The sequence below is a fragment of the Adiantum capillus-veneris genome, chromosome 18 (genome assembly GCF_014529385.1).
Source record: "Adiantum capillus-veneris isolate H3 chromosome 18, ASM1452938v2, whole genome shotgun sequence".
Classification (NCBI taxonomy): Eukaryota; Viridiplantae; Streptophyta; class Polypodiopsida; order Polypodiales; family Pteridaceae; genus Adiantum; species Adiantum capillus-veneris.
Window position 1 is genome coordinate 123,925,003 of NC_140948.1, and position 12,637 is coordinate 123,937,639.

Sequence of the window (12,637 nt, forward strand, 5' to 3'; positions counted from 1 at the left end):
ATTGGCAGTGGTGGAGGGCCTCTTTAATTTTCACTAGGAGGCTTTTATTTCATGTTCTGTATCGCCTTCAGGCTCTGGCATAGCTTTTGAGCTTGGGGCTTGGTCCCATGTAGCTAGAGATTGAGACTGAGTTCGGGGGAAATGTGTCTCAGCTTAATATTGTGCTATTTTCAATTTCAAAAATGCCAATTGAGGACACGAGAAAAAGGAGTAATGCCGCCCAAGAGTAGACAAGAATAGTGTAAAAATCTTTAAAAGTAAGCCTAATTTTTTGAAATTTCCTCTTGAAATAAACAAGGAAAGAAATTTGGTATGTTTGGAAAAATGATTTTTCTCGAACATTGGATTCAGGTAAGAACTGGTTGCTGCTCGTTTGTAACCTTGCCTCCGCTCTTGAGGCAAGAACTAGTTGTTGTTCGTTCGTAGCCTGCCTCCATCTGGTAGAAGCTTTAAGGAGGCTCCTGTAACACCCTCTGATGTTTCTGCTACTCCTGCTAAGATTTTTCTGCATACAAGGTCTGTCAAGAGTCTCTAGAAAATTTGAAAATCTAGTTTTGCACGTGCGGGGGTTGACCCCACCCTAGCGGGGGTGTGGCGGATCCGCATGCGGCGTAGTTAAAAGGCTGATTTGAACGCAGCTGGGGATTGCTCCACTCTGCCGAAATCGGCAGAGTTGGCACTCCATGGCATGGTTAACCGGCGGTGCATTGATTTCAGCGTGTGGGGCCATCCTAGCGTGGTGGAAAATTTTACGAATGTTGGGTGAAATTCTGTAGCATGCTGAAATTCCCGGGTATAGGCGGTCAACTCTGTCCACATAATGGGGCGGAAAACAATGTGCAAATGCTTTGCTGCCTCAGGCAGCGTTAGGTGCTGCGGTTCGCCTGGAGTTGAGTGGGCAGGGGTCCAACTGCCCCGCGCGGATATGCTCAAAGATAGGAGTGGAAAAAAAATTGCCTCCAGCCATCCAGGCCGACGCGTATAGCTAGAGACATTTTTTTCGAACACCTTGAAAAGAAATCTGGACATATCTTTTCTAATACCTTGATTAAAAAAATCTCTATCCAGCCATCCGCACCGGCGCGAATAGCTAGAGACAAAAGAAAATTTCATTCATGCTCTTCGATCAGGTATCTGCTCCATGGAGGATCTAACTTTTTGATCTCCTCTCTCCATTTGACACAAAAGGATTTGGCCATGTGAAGAGGAAGAAAAATGCGTCTGCAACCTGCCAGATCAACTGCAGCACCCCAGCCGCAACCTTATCTTTGAACTAGAACATCGTACGTGATTGGGAATCACCACAATCCTTGGGACTGCACTGGACGCGAAATGCACGACAACTTGCTAATCTCTGCTCAATCTTACCCAAATTTCCTTTCGAGACAATAGCCACTTCACGTTATAATCCAAAAAGTTTATGGGAAAGACTGCACTGGACTGGCAATGCTCCACAGCTTGTAGAGTTCCTCTTGAACTTGAAAACTGGCACCATGAATAAATGCAAACTCCTTGATCATTTAAACTAGAAATCCGACAATATCAACAAACTCTGATAAATAGACTTTATCACTTAGATAGGAGCCAAACTGAACTGGGGAGAGAGAGAGAGAGAGAGAGAGAGAGAGAGAGAGAGAGAGAGAGAGAGAGAGAGAGAGAGAGAGAGAGAGAGACCTCTTCTTTGAGCTCCCAAACACCTTGCGGACTCGCTGCTACTCTGCTTGTCTAGACGACTTCATAGAGTTCTTCCTGTTTGCTATGTCCTTTCGGACAACCATCCTTCCATGTCTATAGTTCCCTTGTTGTCCCTCTAGCCTTGCCATTCTCCAGAGTCCCTCATGCTCCTTGCCCCCTTCCAGTCTCAACTTGAAAACCCCATTAGAGGTGCATCCTGAAAAGTGGAACTTCAATTTAAATCATTCAGGCACATCTGGACAGTATTCCCCTGAGAGAGGGACTCGAATCTTCTTGATCTTCCTGCAGTGGCTGACTCTCGGTCTTTGCCATTGCTTCTCCTTGTCTAGGCACAATAGTGCTATTGCATGCACTCCTTGGCTAACTCTACCTCTTAGACATGCTTCGAGCTCTACCTCTACGGATCTGTCGCCTCTCTGTTGAGCATCACCTTTGAGCCGTGCTAGCGATCGTCAAGATCACCATGTCCCATGCAGCAAGCCCATTGCAAACCTTACTTGCATGCACTTTCTCATCCGTCGCCACACTCTACGCCTAGTTATACGTCCTTAAAGGTTTACTCATCCCTTTATTTATTTTTTGAAGCCATTGGGCTTGGTTCGACAGCAATTATGTGAAGGCGGTATCTTCCCGCAGCTCTAGTATGTCCCAACACTATCACTATACATCAAAACTAATATCAATATTTTTGAAAATTCACATCAATATATCTCTTGGAGCATCATCACCTCACATGCTACTTTGTCGTCTCTCTCTCTCTACTTCCTTTCATCCTCTCCACTACATTCAAGAATTTCACGAAACATTTTCAAATGGAGCTATATAAAACAATGATCCTTGCTTTCATCAGCAAAAACCTTGCTCTTTGAGCATGCAGTTGAAGTACTCTTCAAGGAATCATTTGAGAGAGAGAGAGAGAGAGAGAGAGAGAGAGAGAGAGAGAGAGAGAGAGAGAGAGAGATTGGGTTTTGGGAACCCAAGATAGTGGATTATTATCCACTCAATGTCCCAGCTGGTAGCCCCTACTCGCAGCCTCTTTATTATATTCATACATTTAGGAGATTCCTCCTCGTTTCCATCCTTATGTTTCATAGCCAGTGTTGGAACTCATCTTTCAAAAGAATGACTAACAGATGCGAACACGTACAGTAGCACCAAATCTCACCCATGAGGTGACTAGTGTAACCAACCTAGCCGAGAATTACTGCTGCTCCAGACCTCGAGCCACACATTGAAAAAGAATTCAACTTGCGTCAGTAGCGGCCAACTTTCCTTCCTGTGGCCACATGGTGCCCCTCCTCACGTGTCGTCTGAAGCTTGCGTCCCTCCTCACTTATTCGTGCCCTATTGCCTCTCGATGGTCACCACCTGCTTGTGAACGAGTGGATCTTCTTGATTCCCATTAATAAAACATTTAACCAGATTGTCCCCCCCCCCCCCCTACTTGCCAAGGAGGAGGAATTTCTTTTCGTCCACCTATGCATAGGTGTGTGCACAACCTATGCATAGGATGTGTGCACATCCATAGTGTCCAGTATATTGAAGTACATAAGACAAATAACTCAATATCAAAGGTTCAATTATTTTTGAAACAAACAAATTTTTTTGTTGCATCTCTATAGCGTACCCATGTTGTGGTACTTGTGGTGTTGGAGGGTGCAAAAACCTAAATTCTTTTGCTCTGGGTTTGGGAGCAAGTCGCTCGATTTTTTCCTTGCTCGAAAATATCCGCTCACCACTTGGTAAGACTCATCGGAACGGAGGGTGCCCATAGTACATTTCGAGACATTTTCAGCCATAGCCATAAATTGTTTGAAGCACATAAAAACTTTGGACTTCGCTTTAAGCGAAAATACCCATGCATGCCTGGAGTAATCATCAATGAAAGTCACGAAGTACAGGTAATTGCCCAAGGATGGAGTTTGCATGGGCCCACAAACATCACTATGCACAAGCTGCAACCTGCATGTGGCCCGAACTGAACCAACCTTTGAAAATTTAGAACGTTGCATCTTACCCAAAATACAGCCTTCACAAACATGTTTGATAGGTGCTTCAAGAGGCAGCAAAGAAGCAATCTGGCAAAATTCAGATGACCAAAACGTGCATGCCAAAGTTTTGCATCTGAAATAGCCCTTGAATTTGCAACAGCATTTGAAAAATTTTGTCCACACTTGTCATACAAAGTGAGCTTATACAGCCCACGGCACAAAAGGCCAGATGCAACAATTTCATCACCAAAACTGAGATCATGAACTGTACATCTGTCATCCACAAATTTGACTACAAGTCCAAGTCTAGCAAGTGTGGATACAGGCAGGAGATTTTTCTTGATCCTAGGTACATAAAGTGCATCAACAAGTGTGAAAGAACTGCCATATGAAGCAGTAAGCACAATCTTTCCAACTCCCTAAACCGGATAAGAGGCATTGTTGGCACAAGTGACTGAATTCCCATGAGGGACAGACTCGAGAGAGGTAAACATTTCACGATTTGAGGTAATGTGCTTTGTAGCACCACTGTCGAAATACCACACATGTGAATCTGCAGCAACAACTGACAAGCATGCATCATGGACAACAGGATTGTAAGTGCACTCTACGCTAAATGCCCATTCTGCATCAACATCAGCATTACAATCTCCTTTCACAGAAGACTCAACAATGGCTGCATTTGTAGTGGAGCCAGCATTTGCAGTGGAACCACCCTCTTTCTTCTTAGCCTCTTTGGCCTTCAACTTAGGACACGATTTGATCAAGTGATCATTAGCTTTACAATAATGGCAACGCATCTTCTTTTTACCCTTATCACCAGAATTACCAGACGAAGTGCTGCCAGCAGAAGCATTAGAGACAGAATTTTTTCCATTCACAGCAGAACCATAAGAAGTGGCTGCATTGTTGTTACCACCCTTTCTTTGAGAAGCAATAAAAGCCTGTTCAACTGCACGCTGTCTACTCCTGTTTTTCCTAGAAAGTGACCTTGCAACAGCAATGTGCATAATGCATCAAACTTGACAACTTCAAGATTTCCTTGGGTCATCAGTCTCCAAGTACTAGCAAAAGTCTAGTAGGAATCTGGTAAGGCATCAAGAACAGTCTGCACAAGGGAACTGTGTGAAATGACTTCTCTTGTAGAAATAAGTTTCTCATTGATATCCTTGACACTAGCAAGGAAAGTGTCCATATCATCTTCCTCATGCATAATCTTCGACTCCGGCTCTTTATGCAGCAAAGCAATTTTAGCCTCATTGCGACTTGCATAAAGACCAGCCAAAATATCCCAAGCCTATTTTGCAAATTTTGCTAAATGGATGTGAGGAACAATGGAGCACTTCACAGACAATGCAATCAATGCATGAGCCTGCGCATCCTTAACATCCCAACGAGCTTGTTCTGCCATAGGCAAAACAACTCTAACAGTAGCAATCCTTGCAGCAAGACCTACAACATCCTCAACATTGCCTACATCCTCAGAACCAGGACATACATCAATGCCCTACACAATATTCCAGACGCCCTTTGACACAAGAACGTGTTGCATCATATAAGCCCACATAGGGTGATTGTCCCCATCCAACCTGTCCTCAGCAGTAAACATCTTGAACACATCTATAGTGTTGTTGTTAGCCATGGTAAATGCTGCGCCTACGTTACGTACAAAAATAGATTGATATTAACAAAAATATAAAAGGTGTCCCGCTTATGTCATCACTAGAACTCAAAAAGTTATAAAACTATCAAGTGGTGGAAGATTTTGAAACTTTTGATACTGTCAATGCGTCCGGAACGCCCAAATATTCTAGAAATGAATGTCCAATTGCTTCACTCCGACATCCAAAGAGGCAAAAAATATCAAAAACCCCTAAAAGAACATTTTACTAACGACGCGCGAGGGGGCATTCCAAAATTTTGGAATGCCTCCTCGCGCGCCGTTAGTAAAAAGCCCCTTTTTTCCTCTTTTTAGGGAGCTTTTTGAGAGGAAAATGTCAAAAAACCTCTAAAAAGGGGCTTTCTTGAAAGATAAGTGTCCAAAAATCACTGAAAGGAGCTTTGTACTAACGGCGCACAGAGGGGCATGCTAGAATTTTAGAATGCCTCCTCGCGCGCCTTAAGTAAAAAGCCCATGTTTGGGGGTTTTTTGAGATTTTTTGCCTCTTCGGATGTCGGAATGAGACAAGTAGACATTCGTTTTAATGGGTATTTTGGCGTTCCGAACGTATTGGTGGTGTCAAAAGCCTCAAAATCTATCACTATTTGACAGTTTGTGACTTTTTAACTTTCAGTGATGACGTAAGTTGCATTGAATGCGTCGCACCTGCCTCCTGAAAAAGACGCTCGTATTAAATAAAAAAGTGACCGTTTTCAAGGATGATTGGGAATATAAATCTACTTTTTAGAGTGTCTTGTTGTCCTTTTGGACGTACTCACAAGGTGCAAATGCATTTTAAAAAAAGTTTCTAGAGAGAGAAATACAATTTCTTACAAGGCCCTCCAAATGACCTCCGAAATTTTCTAATGTGCCCGAAAGTAGGAGAAATGGAGAGGGAACAACACGTGCTATATAGCACAAACCGTAGAAGATTGTAAGGCAAATGTTATGCAGAAAATGGCATTGACAAAAATTTTGCACAAAATGACGAAATAGCCTGTGCAGCACTGTTTGTAGTGGAAACGGAGGCCAAAATGAGCCCGAATAAAAAATCTAAGCAGACTAAGCTCTACGAATACTCTCAAAATATTTGTTGACCTGCTAACGCTCGCCAAAGCTCACTGAAATCGGAGAAAGTGAGCAGGTGTGTACTGGAGCACCTGGCGACTTAGCCCGGGAGGACGCAACCTGCTCTGATACCAATTGTTGGAATTAGGATTGCAGAGAAACGCACACAACTTGGAGAAGACAAAGGAAGCTCAAGGCACACAATAGAGAGTGTATTACTTAGTGTGCAATGGAAAGATAGATAGCCCTAGAGTGATGGGTGCATATACAATGCTAGGAGGAAAAAACCTCCTAAAGAGGGAAAAAATACCCCGGCGGTCCTAGTGTGTTCACACACATCACTACCACATGTATATGGTAACACTATACACAATGGACAAAGCTTGAAAAGGAAGTGTGATCATCAACTCTTCGCAAGCAACATAGCTTAATCTCCTTGAACATCAACTTTGGGATGCACGTGGATCAGATGGAGTGAAACCAAGGGAATGTTTTCTCTTAGAATGCGCTAATTGGGACTATTTCCATCCACAACTATACAGATGGGAAGCTCTCATTTAAATGAGATCACACGGACACCTCAAGTTGTGGGCTGCATACAACACACCTCTATTTTGTTCGAGGAGAAGTTGGTGAAACAAGAGAAACTATGGGGAGGAGGAGTTCTTCGCACTGCGCAGGAGGAGGAGGAGAAAGTTGTAGCAGCCTGCCTGGGGCTACACTAGCTGCACAGAGAGAGAGAGAGAGAGAGAGAGAGAGAGGGGGGGGGGGGGGGGATTTTGTATGTTTCAGTGTTTGGGAATTATCATTTTCAGAAACATACAAAAATCCCTTGAAGACAAATCTGAACCTGGAAATTTTACAATATTGCTCAGTATTTTTGCAAAATTACACTATTTTCCATGTATTTTAAGCGGAATTTTCTCCTTCTTGCCCTCCCCTCAACCAGCTACTTTGATTTTGGAACCGGCTCAAGGCTAAGCTTAGGCAGACTTTTTCGAACAGTGGTCGTTTTGGAAATGCTTAATCCACTTTGAATTGACCTTTTCAGAGAAAGAACCTACATTGGGAGATGATTGTCTCTTCTTGTACCCTAATTTGAAAACGAACCTAACACAACTATATGCTTCTACCATCTCACTTTAACCAAGGTAAAGCGAATGCATCCTCTTCCTTTACTTTCACGCTTCCTTCATGTCTACCAACAACATCTGTGATGAACCCACCAACATCTATCATTCAAGACGACATATTGCTGTTTTCCAAGATTTGTCCAAATGTAGGAAGTAGCACCAAATAGTGCAAAATGCATACAAACCTTTACATAACTTAAGATCTCTACTTGCATCATAGATCCCTTTTCCATTTGATCAAGCATTGTAGGCTACGAGTTGTGCATAGACCTTTACATATACTACAATCTGTACCTACATTAAAGCCCCATTTTTTTTTGATATAGCATTCTAGATTGCAACAATCTTACACTCAATGTGCATCAATAGCTCATTTCACATTGCATCCGGTAACAAGAGTTACCGACGACAACATCCTTACCAATGGCATGCATCAGATTCCTACAAATCACCTCCCTACATCCCTTGCAATAGCCTAGATTCACCTTCAAAGCAATACACCTACAAACATGAGAAAGGAAAAGAGCCGTCAAGGCCGTCAAGCCTCCATAGCTAAAAATTTATACATTTACTGTGCATTATCTCTTGCCACCTTCTCCGTGAATCAACACGGCAACCCAACATGACATTTTCTCCTTCAAACAAAACCACCTAGCAAGTGCCCAGAAAGACCCCTTACAATTGTCATAAGCATTGGCATTGTGTTCGAACCAATCCTACAATCGTGGTGAGTGTTGTAAAATCGGAATAACAAATTGCAATAGGTCTATAGTAGATGTGTCTCTACCTAAAGTCACAAAACTTACTTTTCAATTAGCCAAGGGCCATTCAATCAGCAAAACCACTTTTTGCTAGTCAAACTTGAATGTTAGCACCAGTGTTTAGGAAAAATGTGTCTCAGCTTAATATTGTGCCATTTTCAATTTCAAAAATGCCGGTTGAGGGCACAAGAAAAAGGAGAAATACCGCCCTAGAATAGACAAAAATAGTTTAAAATTCCAAAAAAATAGCCTAATTTTTTGAAATTTCCTCTTGAAAAAATAAGGAAAGGAATTTTGGATGTTTGGAAAAATGTTTTTTTGCGAACACTGGTTAGCATTGAAACTGAACTCCATGAGTGTCAGTAAAAGGACTAATTTAGTGAAAAATGTACGACATGCCCTATCTGTCTTTGTGAGACAGCTATAGCATTGATAAACCCAATATAAAGAATCCTATTTTTGATAGGTGAAAAAAATATTTTAGCGAACAAAATGTGACTTGCAATATGACTTTGGATATACAAATAATATATCTCACCTCGTCAAAAACAATCTTCTTGTCCAAAGAAAATAAGGGCGGACTTCAAAATGTTCCGGTGTTTAGGTCAGAATTTGAAGCATTTGCTGGTATTTGCCCTAAATTCCAATTTTAGCTGGTTTAAATTTAAAATATTGTAGTGTACACGGGATTAGGCTCAAACTGAGTCTACCTCTACCTTGAGAGGGCACCTCCTTATATTATGCTAGAGAGTTGGTTACAACCATAACGTGTCCGACCACACTAGGTGACCGGACTCTACCTACATGACCACACACCACACCTCCCCCCTTAGGGAGAAAAAAGATGGACATCTTCTTTACAATTTTGGATTGAGAAAAGACTTGACACAAAGGGATCAACTCCAACGCCTCATCCGGGAGGAGTGATCATACGACGGCTTCGGGGCTAAGGGATTGAGCTTGGGGCCTAGACTCATCATCATGCCGACATCAAGGCATGGAATTCATACATCTCGCTCATGCAAACATTAGGTCGCTATCCCAATGAAATGGACAAGACGAGGAAGGACTGACTGAGGATTGGGTGCGAAATTTTTGCAACATGCATCCCTTCCCGTAGGAGCTTAGTGTGATGGTAACGGTTATTCAACAAAAACTAGATTGCGAAAGGAACCAAAGATTAAAAGACTACCACTAAACACAATGAAAAATTGAGCTTCACGATTGACACTCTACTTCATGACCAACAAGACTAGAAGATCAGGCACCTATGCAACAATCAAGATGCAGCAACTCCCGTCTTTTAGAGCATGCTCAAAACAAGAACATTTGAAAACCAATTGCAAACTGCAAAATATCCCAAGAGAATCGGTTGTGTAGAGCACGTTCAATGTAGGTTGTCGCAGGAAACACTCACCAAAATCCAAATGCATTAACAAGCTAGCCACTGCTTTGATGGGACTGTCTTGCAGGCGTGATCCCGAAATCTCTATGAGAGAGGGTTCTTGCAATAAAAGGAACTGAAGGCCGTAGATGCCTAGGGAGAGGTTTTCAATAGCGACAATTCCGCCTTGTAGACTCTTACATACGACAGAAAAACCATCAGGGAGCCTAACAACCTCATCACCGTGGCTCATCCAAACCGACAGACGCGTGCAGAGGGGGCCATCACCAAAAAGCCTGGAGCCTGAGAGAGGCAGTACATCCGTGCGCCCATATTCGTGGTGACAGCAGGCTTGACATGGCTGCCAAGAACTTTAATAATGAGCTGCAGGTCATAGCAGATGCCAAGGACTGTAATGTGATGCGTGGCGGTGTACTCGAAAAAGGAGGGGGATAGAGACGGGGAGCCGGGCTCGTGGACAGAGTGCGGGCCTCCGGAGAGAATGACGAGAGAGGGGGCGTACGAAGTGATGGTGGGCAAGGGTACCGTCCCTGGAAGGCACACAGAGCATACACCCAACTGCCTCACCCTCTGCGTAATAAGATGCGTGTACTGAGACCCAAAGTCCAACACCACCACTTGGCACTATGTTGCCTCTGTTGCTCCATCACCCCTAGCCATTCGTTGGTGAAACACACATAGGGGTTGTACGAGAAACTCCAGCAGCTACCTAATCTGGCTCTATGGGGTACGCCATCGCTCAATGAAGCAAGAAGATGAAAATCAAGAAGACTCTAACTACCTATACATATGCCTATGCCCATCTCCTCCACCAATGTAAAGTGGACGAGACCAAACACGGCTTGCCTTCACGAGTGATAGGCAGCTCCTTATACTATGCATGAGAGGGTAGTTACAAGTGGGTTCACACTTAGGCTGTCCGGCCACACACCACAATATATTAAATCTCATGGTTTTGCCAAGAGTGTAGTTTCAATTGGCTTATTCTTTTGTGCTCCATCGCATTGAGAGAACCAAGCACATTAGGGTTGGGCAACCAGTTGTAGCAGCTATAGACGCACGTACTTGTAGGCGCAGCAGCAGCGTACATTGAGCGTAGCTGCAACTATGCTCGCCATCAGTGCTCTACGACGCGTACCTGTAGCTATAGACGCGCATACCTGTAGGCGCAACAGCAGCTAGCTGAAGCAAGTACATTGAGCGTAGCTGCAACGGGCCCGCACGCACTCTACAACTATGCTCTCCATCAGTGCTCGGAATCGTCTTAGAAGTTCTGCGCATTCTTTTAGCAAGGCAAGCTTTTCTTTACCTTTATTCAATCCCTATGCTATTCTATTCATTTTCTATTTATACATTCAGATGCAGTATGTATGTATGTGTGGTCAAGTTTGGAAAAAAGAGGAATTGAGTGGAATGTTGAGGGGATTCTGTGGCTTCAGGCAGTAGGGCTAAATTCATAATTATATAATGCAAATACCTTTGGGATTCGATTCATTTGTGATTTCAGGCAAGCAACCATGAGGATTTCCATAGCAACCATGGACGACATGGTCGAGAAGACCAAAAAAACATTGATAGAATTGGTGAGGCCAGTTTGGGTCAGAGAGAGAGAGAGAGAGAGAGAGAGAGAGAGAGAGAGAGAGAGAGAGAGCACTAATTATCAATCTATGGCTTGTTAAAGGGAGGAAAAGCACAACAAAAAGGTTTATTCCATTCTTGTTCTATAATATGAATTTGTGCTTTATAGTGTGCTTATTTATGTGAATTTGTGCTCTACACTAACACATACACTCGTGCATCTTGATGCCATTGCGTGTTGTTTACGCACATCAAAGGGCATGATTTTGAGGTAGTGAGGCCATGCATGAAAATATGTGCCATTGAAAGCCATCACAAAATTCACAAGTCAAGGTTTGTAACTGAACTTGAATGTCTGATAAAGAATTTGAGAAGGCATCTTATCACTGAACAATGTAGTTGAATTTTTATTTACAAGCCAATTTAAAATATTTCTCACAAAGAGATCAAGGCCAATTTGAATTCTGGATCCCATCCGCAATTATATATCTTCCTTGACTCTTAGAAGTTTTAACTTGCATGCGACAAAGAGAGAGAGAGAGAGAGAGAGAGAGAGAGAGAGAGAGAGAGAGCTAATCATCTTTTCACGGCTTGTATAGAGTTCAAGAAGTTTTTTTTTTTTCTTTGAGTACTTCAAGTTTGGATATCTCGTGATTCATCTCTTGTTTGCAGTGGGTAGTTATTCTACACTGCTTCTCTCTCTCTCTCTCTCTCTCTCTCTCTCTCTCTCTCTCTCTCTCTCTCTCTCTCTCACACACACACACACACACACACACATAAACAAATGCTTTGTAACGTCTTAACATATCATATTTTCTGCCATTACGACTTTTTTGCAAAGGTTTTTAAATGGATTAATAGAACACACTTTCTGTCTTTGTGCATATTTTTACATTCATATTGTTTCATGACTTCATAAGCTTTCAATAGAAGACACTTATAATTAAGGATTTTAATGAAAAGAAGGTTTATGTTTAGCTTAATTGAACATACTGCATATTCATGCCTTTTCATGATGGTGATGGGGGCTGTTGACCCAGCAGAGGATCACACCCACAATTTTGCTCACACTCATCATTTTGTAACCATTGATTGTAATAAATGTCTTTCCGACATTAATTTTGATTTGAGCCATTCATTAAGTAACGGGACTCAATTGGGTTTCCAGCTTGTAATCCCGAAGTAATTTCACTTGCTGAGGTAATTAGTTAGAGATGTTCTCACTTCCAAGGCTGAGGTATATAAGTCAAAGTTTTTGTAACCTAAGGGATTCAAATTATTAATCAAAGTGAGTTTTTGAGCGTCGTGACTGTGTCTGAGAGAGAGTGAGAGAGAGAGAGAGAGAG

General features: G+C 42.5%; 1 long non-coding RNA gene across 1 annotated transcript; it reads left to right on the forward strand.

Moving 5' to 3' along the window:
• The first annotated feature begins 10,685 nt into the window (after positions 1-10,685).
• Positions 10,686-12,076, forward strand: LOC147436351 (uncharacterized). Its single transcript, XR_015185057.1, has 2 exons — positions 10,686-11,006; positions 11,221-12,076. It is a non-coding gene; the product is annotated as an uncharacterized LOC147436351 (long non-coding RNA).
• The last annotated feature ends 561 nt before the right edge of the window (positions 12,077-12,637 follow it).